Raw genomic sequence first — 21,099 nt, 5'->3', positions numbered from 1 at the left:
GGGTTTCACGGAGCTAAAATCTAGTGTGGCAGGGTTATACACTCTTTGGAGGCTCCAGGAAAGAATTTGTTTCTCTGCCTTTTCCAGCTTCTAGGGGCTGCCCACACTCCTTGGATTAGATTTGGCCCACCCAACTAATCCTCATTAACCACCCAACTCAAGGCATTTAACTTACTCATATCTGCAGAGTCCCCTTTTGCTGTATAAGGTGACATTCACAGGTTCTGTGAACATCTTTGGGAGGTCATTGCTCTGCATGCCAGGATCATACCATCTCATTTCATTATTTTAAAGATAAAATGAGATATCCCACACAAAGCACAAATACTCAAAAACATTAGACATTGCTGCTGTTCCTACCAACAAAGACTGAATCTATGTTCTGGCCAAAATTTGACAAATCATCCATGAATGCCCTGGTACCTTGAACACAGAGACTGCCCTTTTCTGTACGTACCTGGGGACTCTTAAAGACTCAATGATGTTGCCATCTAAGAATAAATTGCCTTTTTCTCTGTAAGGACAGAGTCACTTATCAAACTCTCTATGTCAGAGTCTTCTCTGGGGTTCCATTTCATTCAGATCCATGTCTTTGGGTACAATGAATCTGAGCCTTGAAGCTCTGGTCTGTCCCAGAGGTCTGACATGTCTCCCTTGTCTCCAAATTAATGAATAAGAAGTTCTGGCTCTCTGGGACGACACACGGAGACCCATGAACCTCAGACTGGGAGATTGCTCCATCCAAGGGAAGTCCATATGGTGCTCATGCTGAACTCCAAAAGCCTCTGATTACTATATTAATGGACTTTTAATCTTGCCAGAGATTTTGGTTGTAAGGAAGGGGCTATTAGGTGGACAACCATCTCATTTTTTTTTCATAGTCAAGGAGATGGGTCAGAGGATGAAGATGGCATGAGGACAATAGTCTTCAGACACCAGGACACCGTATGCAGCCACTGGTCACTTTGGGGCAGTGGAGACGTCTGCTCTTGCTGTAGCCAGTAGCCTCTCTGACTTGTTGCCAAACCCCTCCAGGCTGGGAGACATGCAGCTGTTCCTGGGCTCCTCTGCAAGAGCAGGATTCCTTCCCTGTGTGTAATTTAGAGGTGTGTGAATGAGGCCAGATCCCTGGACGAGGAGGCAGTGGGTGGAAATGGGGAACAGATCTGGCCCAAGTGAGAAAACTTGATTTTGTTAATTTGCTTCTTTTGGCCTGAGTTCCTCAATCTGGAAAAGGTGGGTGGATCAAAGATCTCACACAAACCCAAGCAGCTTCTATAATTGCATAACAAGATGAGCCAAAGAATTTTTTAAGTAAATGCTTCTCCCATGATTCAGTTTAAGATCCTATCAACAAAGTGAAACTCTTGGATTTTGACTCAGACTATGGAAATGTCTGGATGGTACCCTGCCCACTCAGGTTTACTCATCTGCAATGTTCAGAGGAACCCCAGCTCTCCTGAGTTCCTCCTCCTCTCCACACCCTGATCTTGTCATAACCAAATGACCCTCAGGGATTTAGGAGCCTCCACATTTCCTGGGGTGGAGAAGAGAGAAGTATACACTGATGGTCATGAAGTATTTTCCCAGAAACAGAAATAAAGCAGCTTTTCTGGCCTTTGAGGTTGTAGGAAATGAGAACCAGGTGCTGAAGCCTCTGATGCTGAAGTGGGCCTTTAAGTCCTACCTGGGAGCACGCCTTAGACCACAGAGGACCTGGTGCTGAACACCAGAGTCTCAGGAGGCTACCCTGGAGTTCAGGACTTACCGGGAAGAACCCTTTGGATATTTTATTGGACCTTGAACTTTGAAGGAAAACTGAAGAGTTCTGGAATGAAATGGATCTTTCTAGCAGCTGGAATATTATACTCAAAAAGGCAAGCCACATGGGCAGCAGGAAGTGATCATGCCAGGCTCCTGTGTGGGAATAAGGGAGAAGTTGGAAGGTGGGAGACAGGCAGAAGAGGTCACATGAGCAGAGGCATGGAGTAGGCTCTGTCTTTGGGAAGTTTTAAGCTTCTGGAAGTTTCTGGAAGAGCCGGGGTGCCGAACCTGGAGGAGTAGGTGAGGGCAAGTCAGGGAAAATCTTGTGGACCAGGAAAGGTGTTTGAACTTGATCTTGTGTGTGTGGAGGGAAATGTGCCAGACAGGGACACACCACGGTTCACTGAGAGTACACCAGCCATGCTCCTTGTCACCAGGGACATACTCTCTCTCTATCCTGTTTTCACGGCTGCCTCGGGCTCTTCACTCCAGGAATTGTCACTTCAAGTTGAGAACAAGCAGAACAACAAATTCTCAAGAGGAATCTGCTTTTCCCAAGTGTTGTTGGAAGAGTGGAAAGAAAAAAAACAAAACTTGACACAAGATATTTGGGGCTTTGGGCACAGACAGTGTGTTTTGCACATTGCAGCAGGGCATTGGGTGTCCTGTTGATACTTAATTACCCCTGCATGTTTTCATGAATAATGCTGAGGTCACAGCTTGTTGGTGACAGGTGCATCTCCAGCAATGCCTGATGGTACCTTTCCCCCTCCCTAAGTAGTCATTTTCAAAAAAAACAAAAACAAAAACAAAACACCCCAACCGTGACCTGAGCAAGGGCTTCAGGAGCAGCCAGAACAATGAAGCAAGAAGTCAGCTGCTACTCAATTTTGCTGGCTACAGGGGGTAATCTGCAGGGGTGGTAGCAGCAGGACTCTCTTGACACAGTGGCCTGTGGGAAGAAGAGTATGGTGTGGGGTCCAGGAAACTTCTGTGTTTAGCCACACGTCCACTGCTGGGTGAGAGACCTCGGGCTCCTCTCTCTCTCGCTCTCTGGACATCCATTTTTCCAACTGAAAAGTGTCTCATCAAACTGGATGTTGTCTTCTGGCTTCAGGATTCTGTATGGTCACTGAAGGGCTCATCTCCCTAGTCCAAGTCCCTCCCCGTGTCATCTTACACAATGTTGATGGTGCCTATTATTTATTTCTGAAGATGACTGGAGCGCGAGATGTAGTCTGAGTATAATCCTTACAAAGGCAATTAGTAAGAAGCAAAAGTAGTTCAGTCGTTGCTGTGTGGACTGGGTAAAAATATACTAGAACCCCGGATGAAAATGCCTTTTTCAAGGAAGCACTGAAGGCTTCCTGGCTGCCGGGGGAAAAGGCAGGCCCCCGTCCTCTGCTCAGGAGGCTTGTGCTATGGGACAAGACCAGCAGAGTGAGCGGCTCAGAGAGTGCTAGAACGCAGCCCTCAGCAGCAGCTCTTCTGAAGAGATGCGAGCTATTCTGCATGCAGCTTCTGCTTGTTTTCCCTTCTAGAGGTTCTCATTTTCTTTGGCAGAAATGAACAGATGTGTCTCAGAAACGGATGGAGGATGATGAATTGAAGGTTTGCTTAGGGCACATTTGAGAAAGTGGAGAGTGTTCAGAAGCCTGAGCCTCCCTGCCCCGCCCCATGAGAGCACCTGCCCTTCCCTGTAGGTGGGACTCCAGCCTCTCTGGTCCCCAGTGGATGCCAAGCTGCAGATCTCAATCCTCTGGTGGCCCTACACAGTCACCTCTCAGAGCCTCTCTGGGGACCCAGTGCCAGGCTTCTGTGTTACTAACTCTCTTCTCTCACTGATTTAGAAACCCTTTGGGGTGCCTCGGGAGCCTAACTTTCCTATTCCAAAGCAAGCTGAGAAATCATGTACCGAATAGATATTCCACACAGCGACCTGTTGAAACCAGAGAAAATAAAAACTCAGCTTGAAAATGAGCAAGTTTCACATTCTGCAGCTGCCTCGTCAGAAACCCACGTCTGCTGCCTGAGCTGTGGCAGAGATAGGAAACCGTCCTTCAAACAACTACGGTTCTGACTCTGCATACATTTGGAAGCTGCTCTGGGAGCTGAGGGCTCTGAAACCCACTCTCTTTCCACTGCATGTGCTAGAAGCTCACATTGAGAATAATGCAAGTGATCTGGGCCCTCAGACACTAGAGGAAGGGAGCTCATAGCGTGCTTGAAGCATTATGCTCATGTATGTGTTTAAGTTAGCGTTGGGGATGATGCTAAATTAAGAGCTCAGAGTATCAGCCCTGCACCCATCCTTAACAGCACATTGACTTCCACAAGTTGAAGGGGTTCTTTACAATCTAATCAGGCCCCACCAAGGATGGGGGCTCCCCTGAGAAGCTCAGGTGCTCCCACGCTCAGCTCAAGATTTGGGCATCTAGGAAAGCCTGTGTCTAGAGATTATTAACCCCTTCCTTGCTATTTCTTTGTCCGGCTGACATTTCCCAGCCCCATCATTAATTTCCTTTCTGTCTAGACTAACTCTGTCTCTCACTCTTGTCTTGTTTCCTCTCTGAAAATTTCCCTGTGTTTTTCCAATCCAGTAAGTTTAGGACTGTGGACTCAGGAAAGCTCACGGCTGATAGGGCCTCAGAGGACACTTCACTTACCCTCTTCTGCAAGCAGATGAATTCCTTAGAAATCATCCCTCACTGGTGGCCCACTGGGGCTTGCCTTTTGCTAGTGAGGGGCAGCTTGCTACCTTTTGTAGAATATATGACTTAGGAACTTTGGTTCTGGAACCAAACAGAGCTAGGTTTGAAATCCACTCTGCCACTTACTGATTGGTTGTCCTTCTGCAGATTTTGCAGTTTCCCTGTCTCAATGCCTGCATCACTAAAATGGAGTTAATGCTAATATCTAAGTCAGAGGGTTGTTGACCTACCCTTGGGTTTAAGCCACAGTTGACTTTTAAAGGCTCATATGGACAAGAGAGATTTTTAGGTTTTTTTCTAAAGAAGTCAAGATTTTTGGATATTTGAACTATGAAATCAAGTAGACATCTACACAGACATTGCCAGACACATGCTGCCCTGTGGACAGTTGATGTATGGAACATGGGGTTGCTAGAGCTGCTGTAGCAAAGAAGAACAGACCAGGAGGTTTAGACAACAGAGATGTATTTCTCCTTGGCTTGTGGATGGCTTTTGTGTCCTCGTCTCCTCTCATCATCTCCTGTGCGTCTGCTTGTGTCCACATTTCCCTCTTTCCTAAGGACAGCAGTCATGCTGGATTAGGGCCTCCCCCCATCATGCAATTTTCATCTGATTACCTCTACAAAGACCCAATCTCCAAAGCTCATGTGCAGAAGTACTAGGGGCTAGCATGCCAACGCCTTTTTTTTTTTTCCTGGTGCGGTGGGTAGGGAGGCACAATTCCATTCCACCTGTGGCACTGAGTAATAGACGAGGTACCAGGCTTGGCATCCACAGGACTTGGAATAGGTCTGGAGTCTATCAATGACTGATCGCCTGACTCTGGCTGAGTCTCTGGCCTGGAATTTTCAAAGCTGAGGCAAAAGCAGGCTGACTGGGAGGAACGCCGAGGTCCCTTCTAGCCCCAGAGTTCCAGGGTTCAACGGCCCATTTGTTTCCGCAGTGAACAGAGAGGTTCAGAGGGACATTTCTACATGTGGGGTTCAGTGAGTGGGGCATCTTGTGCTCGCAGTTGCCCTCAGGCCACACCATCTGGGCTGCAGGAAATGGAAAACTCTTTGCCCTGTTCTGGAAGAGTCCTTCCTTCCTTTTACATTCTGTTTAAAACCCTTTTGCTTCGGGAATACAGTGCTATTTTCGCTACAGTGCTGTATTTTTAAGGCCTTAAAAGCTCCATAAAACAATGATTTGGGGTAAGGTAGCTGAGGAATTCAGTGACTCTAAGAGCTTATTTGTGGTATTTCATAAAAATAAACCAACTTTTACCTTTTATGGGAATAAACATTTTCAACTGAGAGAGTTTCAGTGTTTTTTCTTCCTCTAATTCTTAGAATAGTCTAGGAAAAAAAAGTGTCCCCAGTGGAGTCCTTTGTGCATTTCTGCCTTTTGACATGCTCTTGAAGTCATTGCAAGATGGTTTTATTTTTGTTAAATGATAGAGTTTAAATGTTGATCCATTTCAGCAGAGCACTGAAGCCATCAGCATATAATTGCATTAATATTAATTCTCATTTCAATGAGAAAGGCACTTTGTAATCACTTGTTATTTAACCCTGACAGTAACCTTTCCAAGAAAGAGGGACGAGTTGATAGATCTGTACATGCTCTAGGATGAGCCACTGTGGTATCTCCCCGTTCAGGGTCACCCAGGGGAGGAGATGGTAAGCCTCTCTATCGCCCAGCACAGTGCTGGGGACACAATGCAATTTTCATAAAAGTAAAAGGAGATGAGTAGTTCTTGCTGGGCTTAGGAATCCGGACTTTCATGCCATGCAGAGAAAAGTTTAGAGTTGTTGATGTTTGTCAAATGTAACTAGGAGATTCTCGCAAAACAGATGTAGTCTGGGTCATCTCTCATTTCGACACACTCACTCATGTGGCCATGTGTTTGCGAAACCTTTCTCTTGGAGAAAGCAACTTCTCTTGGGATTCAGAGGAGGCCGCCTGCCAATGGAAGAAAACTTCCCCCACAGCTCCCCGAAGAGATCTAGGAGGAATGAGGTCCAAGGCCTCCCGGTTATTGCTACCTTGGCCAGAAAACTGCCGTTTTGTCACTTCTTGCAATAGGAACAACATGTCTGGCGAGCTCCCTCCCTCCCTCCTGAAGTGAAGACTGTAGAAATCTGGGCACTGCAAAGAGCTTGCAGGAAAGAATAGTTTTCATCATCCAGAGTCTTGCAGACCTCCCTGGGCTGGTGGATGGAGAACCATGGGCTACATCTGAACATCTTGCTTCATTCCTTTGTGGAGAAGTTGGCAGTGGTTTGCACCAGCTCGGGAGCAAGCAGCAGAGACCTGACACCTCCGATGTGAGAGCCCCCAGGGAGCCCAGCCCAACATCTGTTATGGTTTGGATCTTAAAATGTTCCCCACAGCTCATGCATTGAAGGCTTGGCCCCCAGCTGGAGGCGCTATTGTGGGGAGATGGAAAGTTAGGAGACAGGGCCTAGTTGGAAAAATAGGTCACTGGGGGCATAGCTTTGAAAAGTATGTTTTGTCCTGGCCCCTTCCTCACTTTCTCTGCGCCTGGTCATGATAAGGTGAGCGTTGCTCTGCCACTTGCTCCCCACCATGATGTTCTGCCTCACTACAGGCCCAGAAGCAGTGAGGCCAAGTAACCATGGGCTGATACCTCTGGAACGATGAGTCCAAATAAACCTTTCCTCCTTTCAGTTTATTTTCTAAGGCATTTTTGTCACAGTGACAGAAAGCTGAGTAATGCAACATTCCTGAAGCCCAGGCCCCGTGTGGCTGGCTCATTTCACTTCTCACGGCAGCTTAAAGAATAATTAATGTATCATGGAAACTTCTGGAGAATGTTCTGACCACAGCAAATGGACTTTAATGTACAATAAACACACATGATACTAATGTGAATTTTTAGATAGTAAAGCATTATAATCATGACAAGATTTAGGTTTTTTTGGTGTGTGGGTTTATTTTTATTTTATTTTTTTATATTTATTTTTAGTTATAGGTGGACACATATTTGTACATGGTTCTGGGTATAGAACCCAGTGCCTCACACATGGTACGCAAGCGCCCTACCTCTGAGCCACAGCCCCAACCCGTGTGTGTGTGTGTGTGTGTGTGTGTGTGTGTGTGTATGTGTGTATGTGTTTATAACAGCTAAATCCAACCTTGTAGCTTCGCTTACATTTCGTGTGCCTCTCAATGGATGGAAACCCGTTGTGCCCATGTAGAAGAAGCATGATGGAGGGTAAATAATGCCTCACCTCGGGCGGGGCTTAGTTAGAAAGTGCTTCTTTACCTGGCCGGAACTGCACTGATTCGTGGATGAGGTGCGGCAGGGCTCTCTGTGAGCAGTTGTGAATCAGGTGGTGTCTCCTCTCGGAGGTCTTCCTGGACTGGGGTGTGGATAGCTCTGTCATGTCCCCACAGGTGTGGAGTTGCCTGTTCTTCCAGTGTTTTGCCTTTTGTGTCTTTTCTATTAGAGGCTGGGGCTCGGCCCCGTTTTCTATCTCTGCCTCTCCCCATCAGCCCACAGAACTCCCTATTAATTTTACGGTCCTTACTTGTTCACTGAAAGATATATCTGTTCCTCTCTCAGGGCAACCAGCCTGTCTCCGGCTGTCAGTGGCTCTCCTCCTTTGCCTCTGTCCACCTCTGGCCTGGGTCTGTGGATGCCGAGTCCTTGAACAGGAGGCCCAAGGGAAGGGAAGAATGTTGGGGGCTTCTGCTCTAGCTCTTCCCAGGTTTGACCCTCACACAGAAACACATGGATCAGTCTCCAGAATCTTCCTATTGGGGAACAAGTCCTCTGCTGCTTCAGGCCCTCTAGGCAAGGGTGCTTTTGACACCATCCTGTTGAGGTCAGTGGGGAAGGGCAAGAAGGGCCACTGTCCACTCTGCAGAGTTCTCTGGTCACCTGGAAGGCCAGAGCGAGGCACCAATGTGAGCAGCACGGCATGAAGCCCCAAGCTTCCTACTCTTGGAAACTCAGCTCCTTGAAAAACACAAGGTACCCAGAGGGAAAGCTGAGTTATCTGAGACCCGGGATCAGCATCTGCACAGCAAGACATCCATATCTGTTTTGATGAATAATTAAATGAGAGAAGTGTTGAATGGCTACTAGGAAGGAACGTCCAGGAGAGAAAGTGCCGTGAGACTTGGCAAAGTCATGGGAGAGCTTTTGGAGGTGACGTGGTACCCCCAAAGGACCTGCAGTTATTGACCAGACCCAGAAGAACAAGAAAACCTTGTTGGGAGAGACCCCCAGGCCAGCAGGAACAGAGCAGCTCAGAAATGAGGCAGCATATTAAAAAACATTTCTTTAGAAAACATTTCTTTTAATGTTCACTTCTCACTTACTCTTCCAGCCCTTGTTTGCTACTGTCCCCCTCCCCACACACACTCTCTGATTTCCCCTTTGATATTATGATTTTTTTTAAACAGACTAGGGAAGGGCTGCATTTTAAAGCCTATCTTGCCTGCCAAGTTGTGTTCCCAAGTTCTCTAAGCTCCACATGCAGCCAGAATAACTTTAGGATGAAGCTCATTAATAATGTGCATGGTAAATCACATCCTCTGTAGGAGGCCTGCAGAGGGGGGCTCTGCCCCTGTCATCAAGCTTTCAGAAATGGCAGCTCACAAATAGGACACCCGTCCCCACAGCCTGAAGGTGCCAGAGCTGTCCATGCGGGTGTCCTATGGGGAAATTGCTTTGGTGAAATTTTTCCACCTAAGGCGGGCCTCCAGTTTAGGAAGCAGGTCTCCTCAAGTACAGTTGCTTCCTGGGCCAGCATCTCTGTTGCATTTTCCTGGGTTTTCTCAGGTGGGGGAAGGGGATTTCCAACAGCATGCCACTTAGCATGAGTGTGCCCATTAGTTATAATTAAACAGGCCGCTGCAATGATTACAAATAAATTTAGCACCAAAGGACTGTGCAGATACTCAGAGCCATAATAGCAGGCTTCAGACGACAAATCAAACAGACTTTCCAGCAGGCTCTGGAGGAGCTCAGGGGAGGGGTCTGTCTCCTTGGCAGATGACCACACAGTCTAAAGGGCGTCATTTCCCAGGAGTGGATGCGGCTTGATGGAGTTCATTTCAGGCAGCGTCTTGGAGGCCTGGGAGCTCGGGTGCATGCTTTTCTTACCATTTGTGAACCCTGTATTTCCTGCTTTGTTTCAGATGCACTAGCTTCATCCACTTCCGGCTTCCTCTAGGAAGGGAAGATGTCCAGGGTTGAAGTGGCCTTTCCCTGGGATCACACCACCCTCAGTGCCTGGCTCCTGAAGATCTGGAGGAAGCTAAATGCAGGTTAGCACCTCACCCCTGAGCAGGAAGCCTGGTGCTCCACCAGACCTGGCCATCTTGGTGACACCAAGTCCCACCTTGCGAGCCTGTGACTGAGTAGCTTCTTTTGTAAAAGCCTGTGCCCTGGTGCCTTTGATATCCCCTGGACCCCAGTATTCAGTGCTGCATTAGACATTTTGAAACAGGGTCACAAAATCTGGAGGTGGGTGTTGCGGGGAAGGAATATTAAACCCAAGAAAAAAATAAACAGGGAGAGGAATGATGGGTGAAAGGCAGATTCCCTGAGCGGAATGTAGTAAGTCAGGAGGAAAGATGATTATGGGTAAGAGTGAGAGTCTACACTGAGTGTGACATGGGTGCCAGTCACTGTGCAAGTCCTTCACAGGAGGGCCACAAAGTGTGATGGTCCAGAGCACAGACCTCGGGACCCCATTGCTTGGCTCTGAGCCAAGGCTTTGCTGCTGACCCCCCTGGGTTTCCTCAGGCAGGTGACTCAACATCTCCCTGCCTTTATTTTCCCATCTGTAAATGGGGCTAATTGTCTATGTCCCCCATGGGTCTGCCATGACAATTCAGGGAGGCATTTATGGGGAGAATACAGAATGGCATCTGTGTCTTAGGAAACTTAATTAGTTCTTTCATCTGTGTAATCACTTTCACCCTCACAGTGCTGCTATAGTCATGACCCTATGAATTAATATTTAAAGTCTTTGTAACACTTTTTTGTTTTAATTAAACATGTACACAGTAAGGGGCTGGGCTGGGCTGGGGCTCAGTGGTAGAGCACTTGCCTAGTATGAGTGAGGCACTGGGTTCAATCTTCAGCACCACATAAATAAATAAAATAACGGCATTGTGTCCATCTGAAACTAAAGTGTGTGTGTGTGTGTGTGTGTGTGTGTGTGTGTGTACAGTAAAAAGAAGTACACAGAACACAAACATGGAAATAAAGAAGTTATCACAAAAGGAGCACCCAGGTCAAGAAACATGGAGAGGGTCGGGACCTTTGAGACACTTCTGGTGACTGCCTTCTGCTAGCCTTCAAACTATTATTTAGTTGGCCTGTGTTTGCTCATTATCCATGTGGGATAATGCATTGTGTGTTTGGGTCTGTGCTGTGATTTGAATATTTGTGTCCTTCCAAAAATCCAGGTTGAAACGTAATCCCCAATGCAGCAGCAGCAGGAGGTAGGGCTTTAGCAGGTGAGTGGGCCATAAGGGGTCCGCCCTGATGATTGGGATTAGTGTCTTACAAAAGGGAAAGAACTAGGCCTTTTGCCCTTCCACTGTGAGATGCAATGTTCCATTTGAGGAGGCAGCAATAAGACTCCATCATCTTGGAGGCACAGAACAGCCTTTGCCAGACACCCAATCAGTTGGCACTTGGATCTTAGTCTTCTCAGCTTCCAGAACTGTAAGTAATAAATTTCTGGCCTTGTAAAAGATCCAGTCTCAGGTATTTTGTTATAGCAGCAACTAAATACAGTCTTAGGTGGACTAAGAATGTTCTAAACAGACTGAAATAGCCTGGCTTCCATAATTCAGTATGATATTAGAAAGACCTCCGTTTTTATGTATAGCTGTAATTTATTCACTTTCATTGCTGCAGTATTCCATTGCATATATTTATAGCACCTTATTTATTCTACTGTCTCTGGACACTTTGGTTGTCCAGTTTGGGGTTATTAGGAATAGTAGTAGTATGAGCATTTTTGTACATATTTATTGAAATACATTTATCCTGATAACGTATTTAGAGTGTATTGTTATGTTATAAAACTTGGGGATATCTGATTTTAGTAGATAGTGCCAAATAGGTTTTTCTGGCTTTCATAGCAACTTACAGTTCTGTCATATGCAAATTTCAGTCACTCTCTAGCCCTACCAACACCTAGTATTATCATTTAGCCATCCTGGGATCATGTAATGATAACGTCTTGTGCTCTTAATTTCCATTTTCTTGATTGCTAATTAAATTAAGTAGATTTCCATATTAACTATTCGGATAGTCCTTTTGTGAGTGCCTGTTTAAATCTGTTATGTTTTTTTTTTTCTATTTTAAAAACAAATCTTTTTTGCTGATGTGTGAACTTTTCTGAATATTCTGAATATAAGCCTTTTGTTAACATGTGCTGCAAATAACTTTTTCACCCTGGGTAAGTGAAGTTTAAACTTTAAATTTATCTTCAGTAGTAATATTTGTAGATTTATAAACTTGATGTTTAGTTTTTTTTTTTCTAAAATAAGTATCTGTTTTAAACAAATGCTTGCCCTGTCCCAACTAAAATTATCTTGTATTACTGATGGTATGCTCTATCGTCCTTTGGGAAACACTCCTTGATCTCATTTAATTCTCACAAAGAACCTATTGGGGCCCAGTGCAGTGGCGCACACCTGTAATCCCAGCAGCTCGGGAGGCTGATGCAGGGGGATCACAAGTTCAAAGCCAACCTCAGCCAACATGAGGCTCTAAGCATTGTCAGTGAGACCCTGTCTCTAAATAAAATACAAAGTAGGGCTGAGGATGTGACTTGGTGGTCAAGTGCCCCTGAGTTCAATCCCCATCTCCCCACCAACAAAAAAATAACCTACTGGGGCCGTCATTACCTATGTTTTCTGGATTTAGCACTAGAGGCATTAGGAGATTTAGTGACTTGGCAAAGGACACAGAGCGGCCATGAGGACCCAGGTGTAGCTTCTTGCAGAACTCAGGTGGTTCCATTACATCACTGGTCAGCGGCTTTTATCCCTCATTCGACACTGCGGATCCTTGAGAGGCCCTCTGCCTCCTCACTGAGGCTTTTATGTGAGGGTCCCTCAGCGGGTGTTTTCAGGATGAGTAGATTGGTAGATAGGTGAATGGAAGGAGTGAGGGGTAGGTAACTAGTGGATGGATGTGTGGATGAAGGGATGGATGGGTGGGATGGTGGGTGGCTTGGTAACTTGATGAATGAAGGGAGGGATGGAAACACATTCATGGATGGATGGATGGAGGTAGGGCTGAATGAGTGGACAGATGGTTGAAGGGTCCATATTTTCACTAGGACTCCCTGCCTGGGGAGGCCCCTGCTCTCAGACCATGCCCTAGGTGTCTGTAAGCCTGCACATGACCTCACTGCAGCTACCAATCTGTTCATCCTGCAAACAACGTAGGAGCATCTCCCCCAGGAGGACCCCATGAAGGATTGGGGGCAGGTGCTTATGAATGTCGCCATTCCTGGCTGTAAATCTCTTCTACAGCTGTTGGATCTTTTGTAGAAGGAGGTAGCCACTGGCACCTTTTCTCTGCTGAGTGCTGGTGACGTGGTATTCCGGACTCTTCCTGAGTGCTTGTGTAGGAAAGTGGTTGTTGTATTTAATAAATTGCATTGATTTATTGCCTTATTGATCTGCAGAAGCACTTTGTATTATCAGAGGTGATAGCCTGCTTAGGAAAACATGGAAGGTCTCTTCATTAGCATCCATTTTTCTATAAGGCTTTGGAGGGTGAATACCCAGATGCAGTGTTCATTCTGGTGATATATTGAGCACCATCAGGGTGAACAATGGCTTTGGTATAAATCAGGAGGAAGGAAGAATTGAGACCATTTGCCATAGGCTTGCTGGGGTTTCTGTGATGAAATGAGCAGGCCACTTTTCTTTCTTTCAGAGATGACAAACTCCTCTCTTGGTTTCCATAGGGAATAGCAGTGGATGGAAGTGGCTCTTTGGGGAGATGTACAGCTCCACAGCCACAGCAGTCGAGACTGTTCTGGCACATGCCACTTAAGGCTTGCCATGTGACAGACAGCAGGTCACACAGAACTTTGTGCCCATGCTTCCTGACTGTGCCAGGTTTTACCCTGACTCTCACTTGTGACAAGCTCTCTTTTCTCTCTTTTCCTGCCTCAGACCCAATTGGGTCTAGGACGAGTCCTGAGTTTCAGGGAGAAGCTAGGGACCTAGGGTGACACTGGATTGTCACTTCTGCCTCCTATCTCTGTCCTCCTCTCTGTGTCCTGGCTTAGGCTTTTCTCTTCTTGTTGGATAAGACAGCTGGAGTCTGGCACTTATCTGTGTTTCCTCACGGAGGCTCCTGGGGCTCAGGAGCCCATCTCTGGGAGCTCTCTATCCTGACAACTCTACATCCTTCTGTTTTCCTCATGGATGTGTCTGTTGAGCACTCAAAGCTTCTTGGATCTTTTCCACAACTGACAAGAAGGAAGAAAATACTCTGCTTTTGCATCTATAGAGACTTTGTCCTCACTCAGGAATACCCGAGGCTAGCACTCATGGAGATCAGGGACCATTCTGAGTTGGAATCTAGTCCTGAGCTGTGTGACCTACAGCAGATTTCTTAGCTTCTCTGAACTTCAGGTTATCCCTTTATTTGCATAATGGAATTAATAATACCAAACTCCAAAGATTATTTGGAGCACTCAATGAGCCAATGTTTGCTAAGTGCTTAGCTGCATGTGACACATAATACCTGTTCAAACAATGGTGGCTATAGTTATTAGCAAAGTTTCTTTATGCATGCATTAGGCAGCCAGCCCTCAAAGCTTCTGCTTACAATGTCTTGTGCCCTCTGTAGGCTCTGGGGGTAAAACTGGAGGAAACTGACAAGCCCCTGCCTGCAAGGAGCTTAATGTTCAAAGGACAAGGATAGCGATGAAACTGACAATTCAAACAGGGTACCAGATGGCCTATGGGAGCTGTGGGAGGGGCGTCTAGTCCAGTCAAAGGTCCCTCCCCAGACTGCAAGGAGGCTGGAAGCCCTCTGGGATAGAGAGCAAAGGCAGTGCTGAAGCCCTGTTACAGAAGAATGGTCATTCCTGCAATTTCTTCCACCCGCACCATGACATAGCATCCACTTTGTACTCCCAGTTTAAAAACTGCTTATGATTGAACTGGATTTCTCTTGGCAGTTGTGTGTGATGCTTGCCCAGGGTGTTTCTTCTCTACTAGAATGTGCGCCCCCTTCAGGTAGGGTCCAGGACTGCCGGCGATTTCCATAGCAATCCGCACAGGAAATGGACACTTCTGCATGTTCAACAACGTCAATAATTCGCAGAAAGCAGAAAACGCTTAGATTTGACACACTTGCTATTGAGTGGGGGGCTCTGGGCCTTCCCGCCTTCCAGGGTGGGGTCTTGCACCGAGAGCAGCACCAGCAGAGCAGCAGCTCTCTCGGAGCTGGTTGTGGCCCTGGCTCTGGTTGCCAGTTCCCAGGGCCAACTGCACTCTATCTGGTAATCAATGCTGTCCTTATCTTCTGAGGAAATGCTGCCCGCTGATATCACACACTGAATCGATTAAAAGCAGAACTTTGAACTCATCTGTTTGGAGAGGTCTCGGTGGAGTGAGTCACTCAGTCCTCCCTTAATATTGTCGTGATGGCTGTGGAAATCCCAGCTGCAGTTCTGAAGCAGCTCTGCTCTGCGGCAGGGCCACAAGGACTGGAATTTGCACAGATTAGCTTAGGCGGGAGCCATTTAATGTATTTACCTACAGTGAGGTCACCTTCTTCAACTGAGCCCCTTCGAATTTTGTTTTTAGCACAGTTCAGTCAGAGTAAGCTCCAGATTTTCATTGCTGTCCTGGTTTCTGTCTTAATTTTCCTTTGTGGATCCAGTGTCTGCCATTTCCCATCATTGCACTTTCCTTGCTGAGAGGATCCCCAGGTGTTTGAATCCATTTCTGTCTTCCCAGCCCTCCCAGGTGTGCATGCACATCTCTTAATTCAGGAATGAGGCTAGAAAAAGGAGGTGTTCCAGAGGTGTGTGATCAAGGCCTGCTCTGTACTGTGGACATTTGGGGAGTCACTAGTCCTAGAAGGAGAAACACATGAACCAGAGCAGCCAGGGAAGACCCCATTGAGGAATGGAGCTGGAGTTGGGAATTGCAGGATACAGGTAGGATTTGAATAGGCAAGGGAAGAAGTTGGGGTGCTTTATAGCCTGATAAAGTACAGTGGTAAAGTGAGCATGGGTGCCAAAGGAAAGGGAGTAGGGACTGCAGGGCGCGGGTGCTGCAGACTGGCTAACGAGTGGACGGAGCCTATCAAGTCTAACAGTCAATTTTTGCATCATCCTGGCTAGGCGATAATGTCCAGGTTTGTTCAAACACCAGTCTAGATATGGCTGTGAAGGTATTTTTTAGTGTGTCATTTAAATGCTAGACTTTGAGTACAGCAGATTACCCTCCATCATGTGGATGGGTCAATCTGTTAGGGTCCTAAAGAGCAAAGACAGAGTTTTCTGGAAGAAGAAGAGGGAGTTTCCTCAAGACCACATCCTGGGGGCCTGCCTGAGTTTCCAGTCTATCATACTGTGGAGTTCAGAATCAAGGCTACAGCATCAACTCTTACCTAAGCGATCAGCTGGCCATCTGGCCCTACAGATTTTGGGCTGCCTTCTCCACTGAGTGAAGGAAGGGCTTTCCTGAGTGACCCTGATCCCCCAAGGCAGCTCTTAGAGCCCTTTGAAAAGCCCTTGTACCTTTGCAGGTGTTCATAGACCACACATTGAATCAATTTCTGCAACCTGGTTCAATGTCCACATGACTCTCTGCCCAGAAGAGCTAATTAATGCAAAGGGACTCCTCTGGCTCTTCAAGTAAGACCTCCTGTGCAGACCTGTGGCCAGTGTTGGGCAGAGCCTGGATTACCCCAGTTTTTCCATGTCTTGAGTGGAATCATTTTTTGTTACAGGAAGTCCCTTTACTGGCACACAGTTTCTGGTTAAAACCAAAACTCTCGTATTCTCTTAAGCAGTGGAAATACTGCTTTTGAGTAAGCAAGTCTTGGATTTTTCTGAGCCAGTTGGGTGAGAAACAACGCTCTGGAAAGCCACCATGCAAGCCAGTCCCTACAGAAGTAGGCCTGAACTGTCAGGTAAGGAAGAAATATCTTTAGTAAGAGCAGGTCATGGAATGAGACTTCCCCACCACAGCATGGATGGGCAGAGGGGGTTTCCACAAGGGCAATTCTTAAGAATCTCTGTAAAAATGCATGACTCCATCTGTCTTCTCTCTCATCTTTGGCTTCAGATGAGCTAAGCCATTTAAAAATTCCCCAACAAGGGACCCCAGGCACCAGAAGAAGTGATGAACAGATTTTCAATTTGGCCCTGATTTGCATGAATTATTTTTTTTTTCCTGGCAGTTCAAATCATTGTCTGAAACCAGAGACTGGAGATGGATGGGTAGTGAATTTTCCCTTGGAGCACAGATTCTTGATTGGTCTGGAGCTCTTGGGTGTCATGCTCTAACCTCAGCTTCTCCAGAGAGAGAGAGAGAGAGAGAGGAGATGACAAAGTGGGAGGCTGAGGCAAAATGGAGTCTCGCAGCAGCCCCTGGGGAGCCCTGGGCTTTGCATCCCCACTGGGGAGTCAGATCCTCCTGGTCTTCCTCCACAGCTTCAGCCCAGAACTTTCCCAAGGGTGTCCTTCAAGGGGCGCCTCCTCCTCTGGGGTGCTGACTGGTTTCTTCCTGGGGAGCCAGAGGCTAGGTCTCTAGAGGCTCTCTGTATATGATAATTTGGTGTCTTTGGGGGTGGGGCAATAGTGATTGGGAGGAAATAATAATAATAATAATAATTATTATTATTATTAACATTTATTGAGAGCTGATTGCATTCTAAACACTGGCCTCAGCCTTACACACATTTAATCATTTCATTGCCACAGCAAGCCTGTGAGGTGGGTGCTTCAGTTACTCCCCTTTTCAGATGGGGAGAGGTTAAGAGAATTGCCTAGTCACCTGACTGCAGGCGGTGGTATAGCCAGCTCTGAACCCAGGTGCTCTGGTTTAGGGCTGGTGTTCCTAAATTCTGCCCATACTAACCTTCACCCTATCTGCCTCTTGCTCTTGGCACCAAATCCCTTTCTGCTGCCTAATGTGTGGACAGGGGCCATGGGTAGTCCTGTCTGCGCTAGTCTAAACATGTCCAGGACCTCCCTGGAGGCTGCTGCAGCCTGTGTCAGAACCTTCCAATTCAGAAAGGGATTCCCTGTAGCCTGCTTCTGAATCCTCCTTCTGACCTCGGACTCCACTGTGCTTCCCTCCAGCCTCCCTCCTCATGCAATTCAATGCCTGCCTCCTGCTGCCCACCCCTCAGCTCTACCCTCTCTCAGAGGCTTTGGGTTGAGTACCCTCAAAGAAGTGCTCCCTGGGAAAGAGTTCCCTCTGATCTGGTGAACTGATGATCTCCCAAGTAGAAATAGCAGCATACGCCTCAAATTCAGAGAGAAAAAACAGGACAAGTCGCACGGGCAGGCTCTCTGCCCCGCAGGAAGACAGGATGCATGTGCAGGCTATAGCCTCTTCCTGACTCTTCCCTGCACCTCCAGGAGGTAAAACCCACCCCTAGAGCCTGAACCCTACTTGAATTCCTTTCTACAGGGCACAGGAGGGAAAGGACAGTGACTCCAGCAGAAGCAGCTGTGGTTGTAGAGATGAGGGTGGTACCCGTGAGGCGTGGGGACCGGAAGCCAGGGAACTGCCCTGGATCCCAGAGAGAAGCATCCACCTGGCACTGTCATGTGCGACACCCCCTCCCCAGTCCTCTGGCGCCAGGCAGCCAGGCATCCCGTGCTCCTGGGCCTCAACACCCCCTGCCACCTCCTTCCAGATGTATCCTGCTCTGTGTGTGCTGTGATGTGAGAAATGGAATGGCTGAGAGTCTATAATTACAGTGGCCCTGGCCAGAGAGATGAAGTTATGAAAACGATAAGACGGGTTACTAACGGGAGCTCAGCCGAGGGCCTGCGGGCAGTCTATGGGGAGGCCTCTGGGATGGCAGCAAGCGGAAAAGGGTCGGTTGCTGACCAGAGGAGCAGCTCCTGACAGGCTCGCCAGCTGTGTGCCTCACAGCTGTGATTGTCTAAGTGGGGCAACTGAGGCCACAGACGGGAAAAGTGGCTCATCCCAGATCTCAGGGCACCTGACACTGGTCCAGAGATCCTCTGTCTCAGCTTAGCCTCCCCCAGGGCTTCAGCGTGAAGAATCTCCCCGCCGGGTGCCGTTGATGATAGCAGTCACTCATTATTCATGCATGCAGTTGTTACGAATTAGTTGTAAAATGCCTATCATGGCTCAGGAACGGTCCTGGACATAGGGTGCAGGCAAAATTTTTTCCTCTCGAGCAGCTTTTCTTGGGGACGGGGAACTGGAAGACATAAACCAAACATACACTAAGAAATGGACACCGTCCGAGGGCACAATGAGCAAAGACAGACAGTACGGTACAGTGTCCCCTTGGTGACAGCAGACCTCAGGTTAGAGACCATCCAGGGCCCTTGAAGGATAATGACAAGGTGCAGGGTCCTGTCCCTTGGCCAGAGCCCTTTTAAGCCTCTCTAGCCTGTTAAGTGGCAGAAGTAGAGCTCAGAGCTGGAGCAATTCACATGATTGTGGAAGAAGTAGTCAAGAGACAGTGTCCTCTAGGGACCAGGGAGAGTCCTCAGTGGAGGGTTGAGCTGGCGAGGCTAGGGCAAGCTTCCCTGGGGGGGGGGGCTTGGCTGGGCATTGAGGGAGTGGCATCAAGGGAGGGCAAATGAGGGTAGAAGTGGTCTTCTTCACTGCCTGGCTGGGAGCAGAATATGGGCGGGGAAGAGGTGATGGACAGAGGTGGGCTGTCATTTAGGAGCAACCGTGGGGGGCTGTGAAGCAGAGTGCAAGTGGGTTTTATCTCCCAGGCATGCAGAGCTCTTATGGTTTATAGCTGAGGGATGACACTGTGAAGAGGCCACTTCACAAAGGTCACTCTGGCGGCTACAAGATGGTGCTGGAGTGAGATGCGTCTGCAGTCCTCTGGCCTGTCACAGGCTGTGACTGTGGGGTGGAGAAGGGATGATGTCAGAGAGGGAAGAAGGATTACAGGACTTGATGCTTGACCTCTGTCCCTCTGGGTCTCACGGTGTTTTTCTGGGATTTTGGAAGGGTCAGCAGCCTCCTCTTTCACTACTTCAAATGTCTGAGAACTTTCCAGGAAGGGGAGAAGAGGCCTGATTCCCTGGGGACATGCTCCAGATGTTGAATCTTGTGCTACTGCTGCTGTACCCCACCCAGCCTCTCCTCCTGCAGTCTCCTTCCCTGAGTCGCCCTTGGACTTGGCCGGCCAGAATCAGACTCTGGGGGACAGCCAGCAGAAGCAGCTGGGGTCATCCCAGGGCTGAGGAGATGTGCATGACCTGTTCCTGGAAGTTGAGCAGGCCCCGAGCCTTGAAGGACTCTGGTTGGGAAGAGGCTATAGCCTGCACATCCATCCTGTCTTCCTGCGGGGCAGAGAGCCTGCCTGTGCGACTTGTCCTGTTTTTCTGTCTGAATTTGAGGCATATGCTGCTATTTCTACTTGGGAGATCATCAGTTCACCAGGAGTCTGGTTACTGCCCCCACCCCCGCAGAGGAATCCTGGGGCACATCTGAATCTCTGCAAATCAGCAGGTGCAGCTTTGAGAGAGTGGGAACCAGGGGCCTCTTGGAAGATGTGATCTGGGTCCTTTGGCTTGTTGCAGCCTGATAGAGAACCTTGGGTCTTCTGGGTGGATGAGTCCCAACCTCAGTAGTCAGTGTCCCTTGAATCTTGTAAGGATTGGGTCTGAAGGGGGGACCTGCTGTGACCCTAGGCCCTATCAGATGCACAGCTGCAGTCCCCCAACAGACCTCCAGACATACCTGAACAGGGTTTGGGAATCCAATGCTTACACTATGGCCTGGGCAGCACAGTGGGTGGCTGGTCTCATGAGTAGTGGAGAGGATCCAGGTGGGTACCCAGATAATTAATTACAGGCTCAGAGATGGAAAGGGACCATCACTTAATGGCAGAACAGAGGCTAGAGTCCCAGCACCTCTCCTCCCAGCCCAGGGTCCCTTCCCTGATTCCCTGGGGTCTTGAATGGAGCTCAACTCAGAACTCACCGAAGCCACTAAGCAGCAGATGTGTTGAGTGCCAGCATTTAGAGGTTGGTACATGGCACTGATTCACCTAGGCAGCGTTGCTGTGCTATCGTTGGCCTCCCCACCCTCTCTGTGCAGACTGAGGTGGGTGTGTACTTTGTGCTTAATTATAGTTCCCACAACCAGAGAGGAGCTGCTTGGAAGCACATGTCATTTTGTTTGGGGACAACAGACATGAAGGCTGGAAGATATCTATTAGATCATCCCGTCCTGCCTCTGCCAGGGTGGGTATGATCAGTATCAGATCACTGGGACTTTCTTCAGCTTGTGACTCAAACAGGGGGCCTGGGCAAGGTCTCCAGGGAATGGCAGTCCCAGACTTCTGACTGGTATGCTCACTTGTTCATCCAGGGGTCTGGTCTGCAGGCCTTGTGCTCTCGCATTCTCCCAGGGGGCCTTGTCTCTG

Source organism: Urocitellus parryii, chromosome 12, assembly GCF_045843805.1.
Source record: "Urocitellus parryii isolate mUroPar1 chromosome 12, mUroPar1.hap1, whole genome shotgun sequence".
NCBI lineage: Eukaryota > Metazoa > Chordata > Mammalia > Rodentia > Sciuridae > Urocitellus > Urocitellus parryii.
This window is presented reverse-complemented; position numbering follows the sequence as displayed.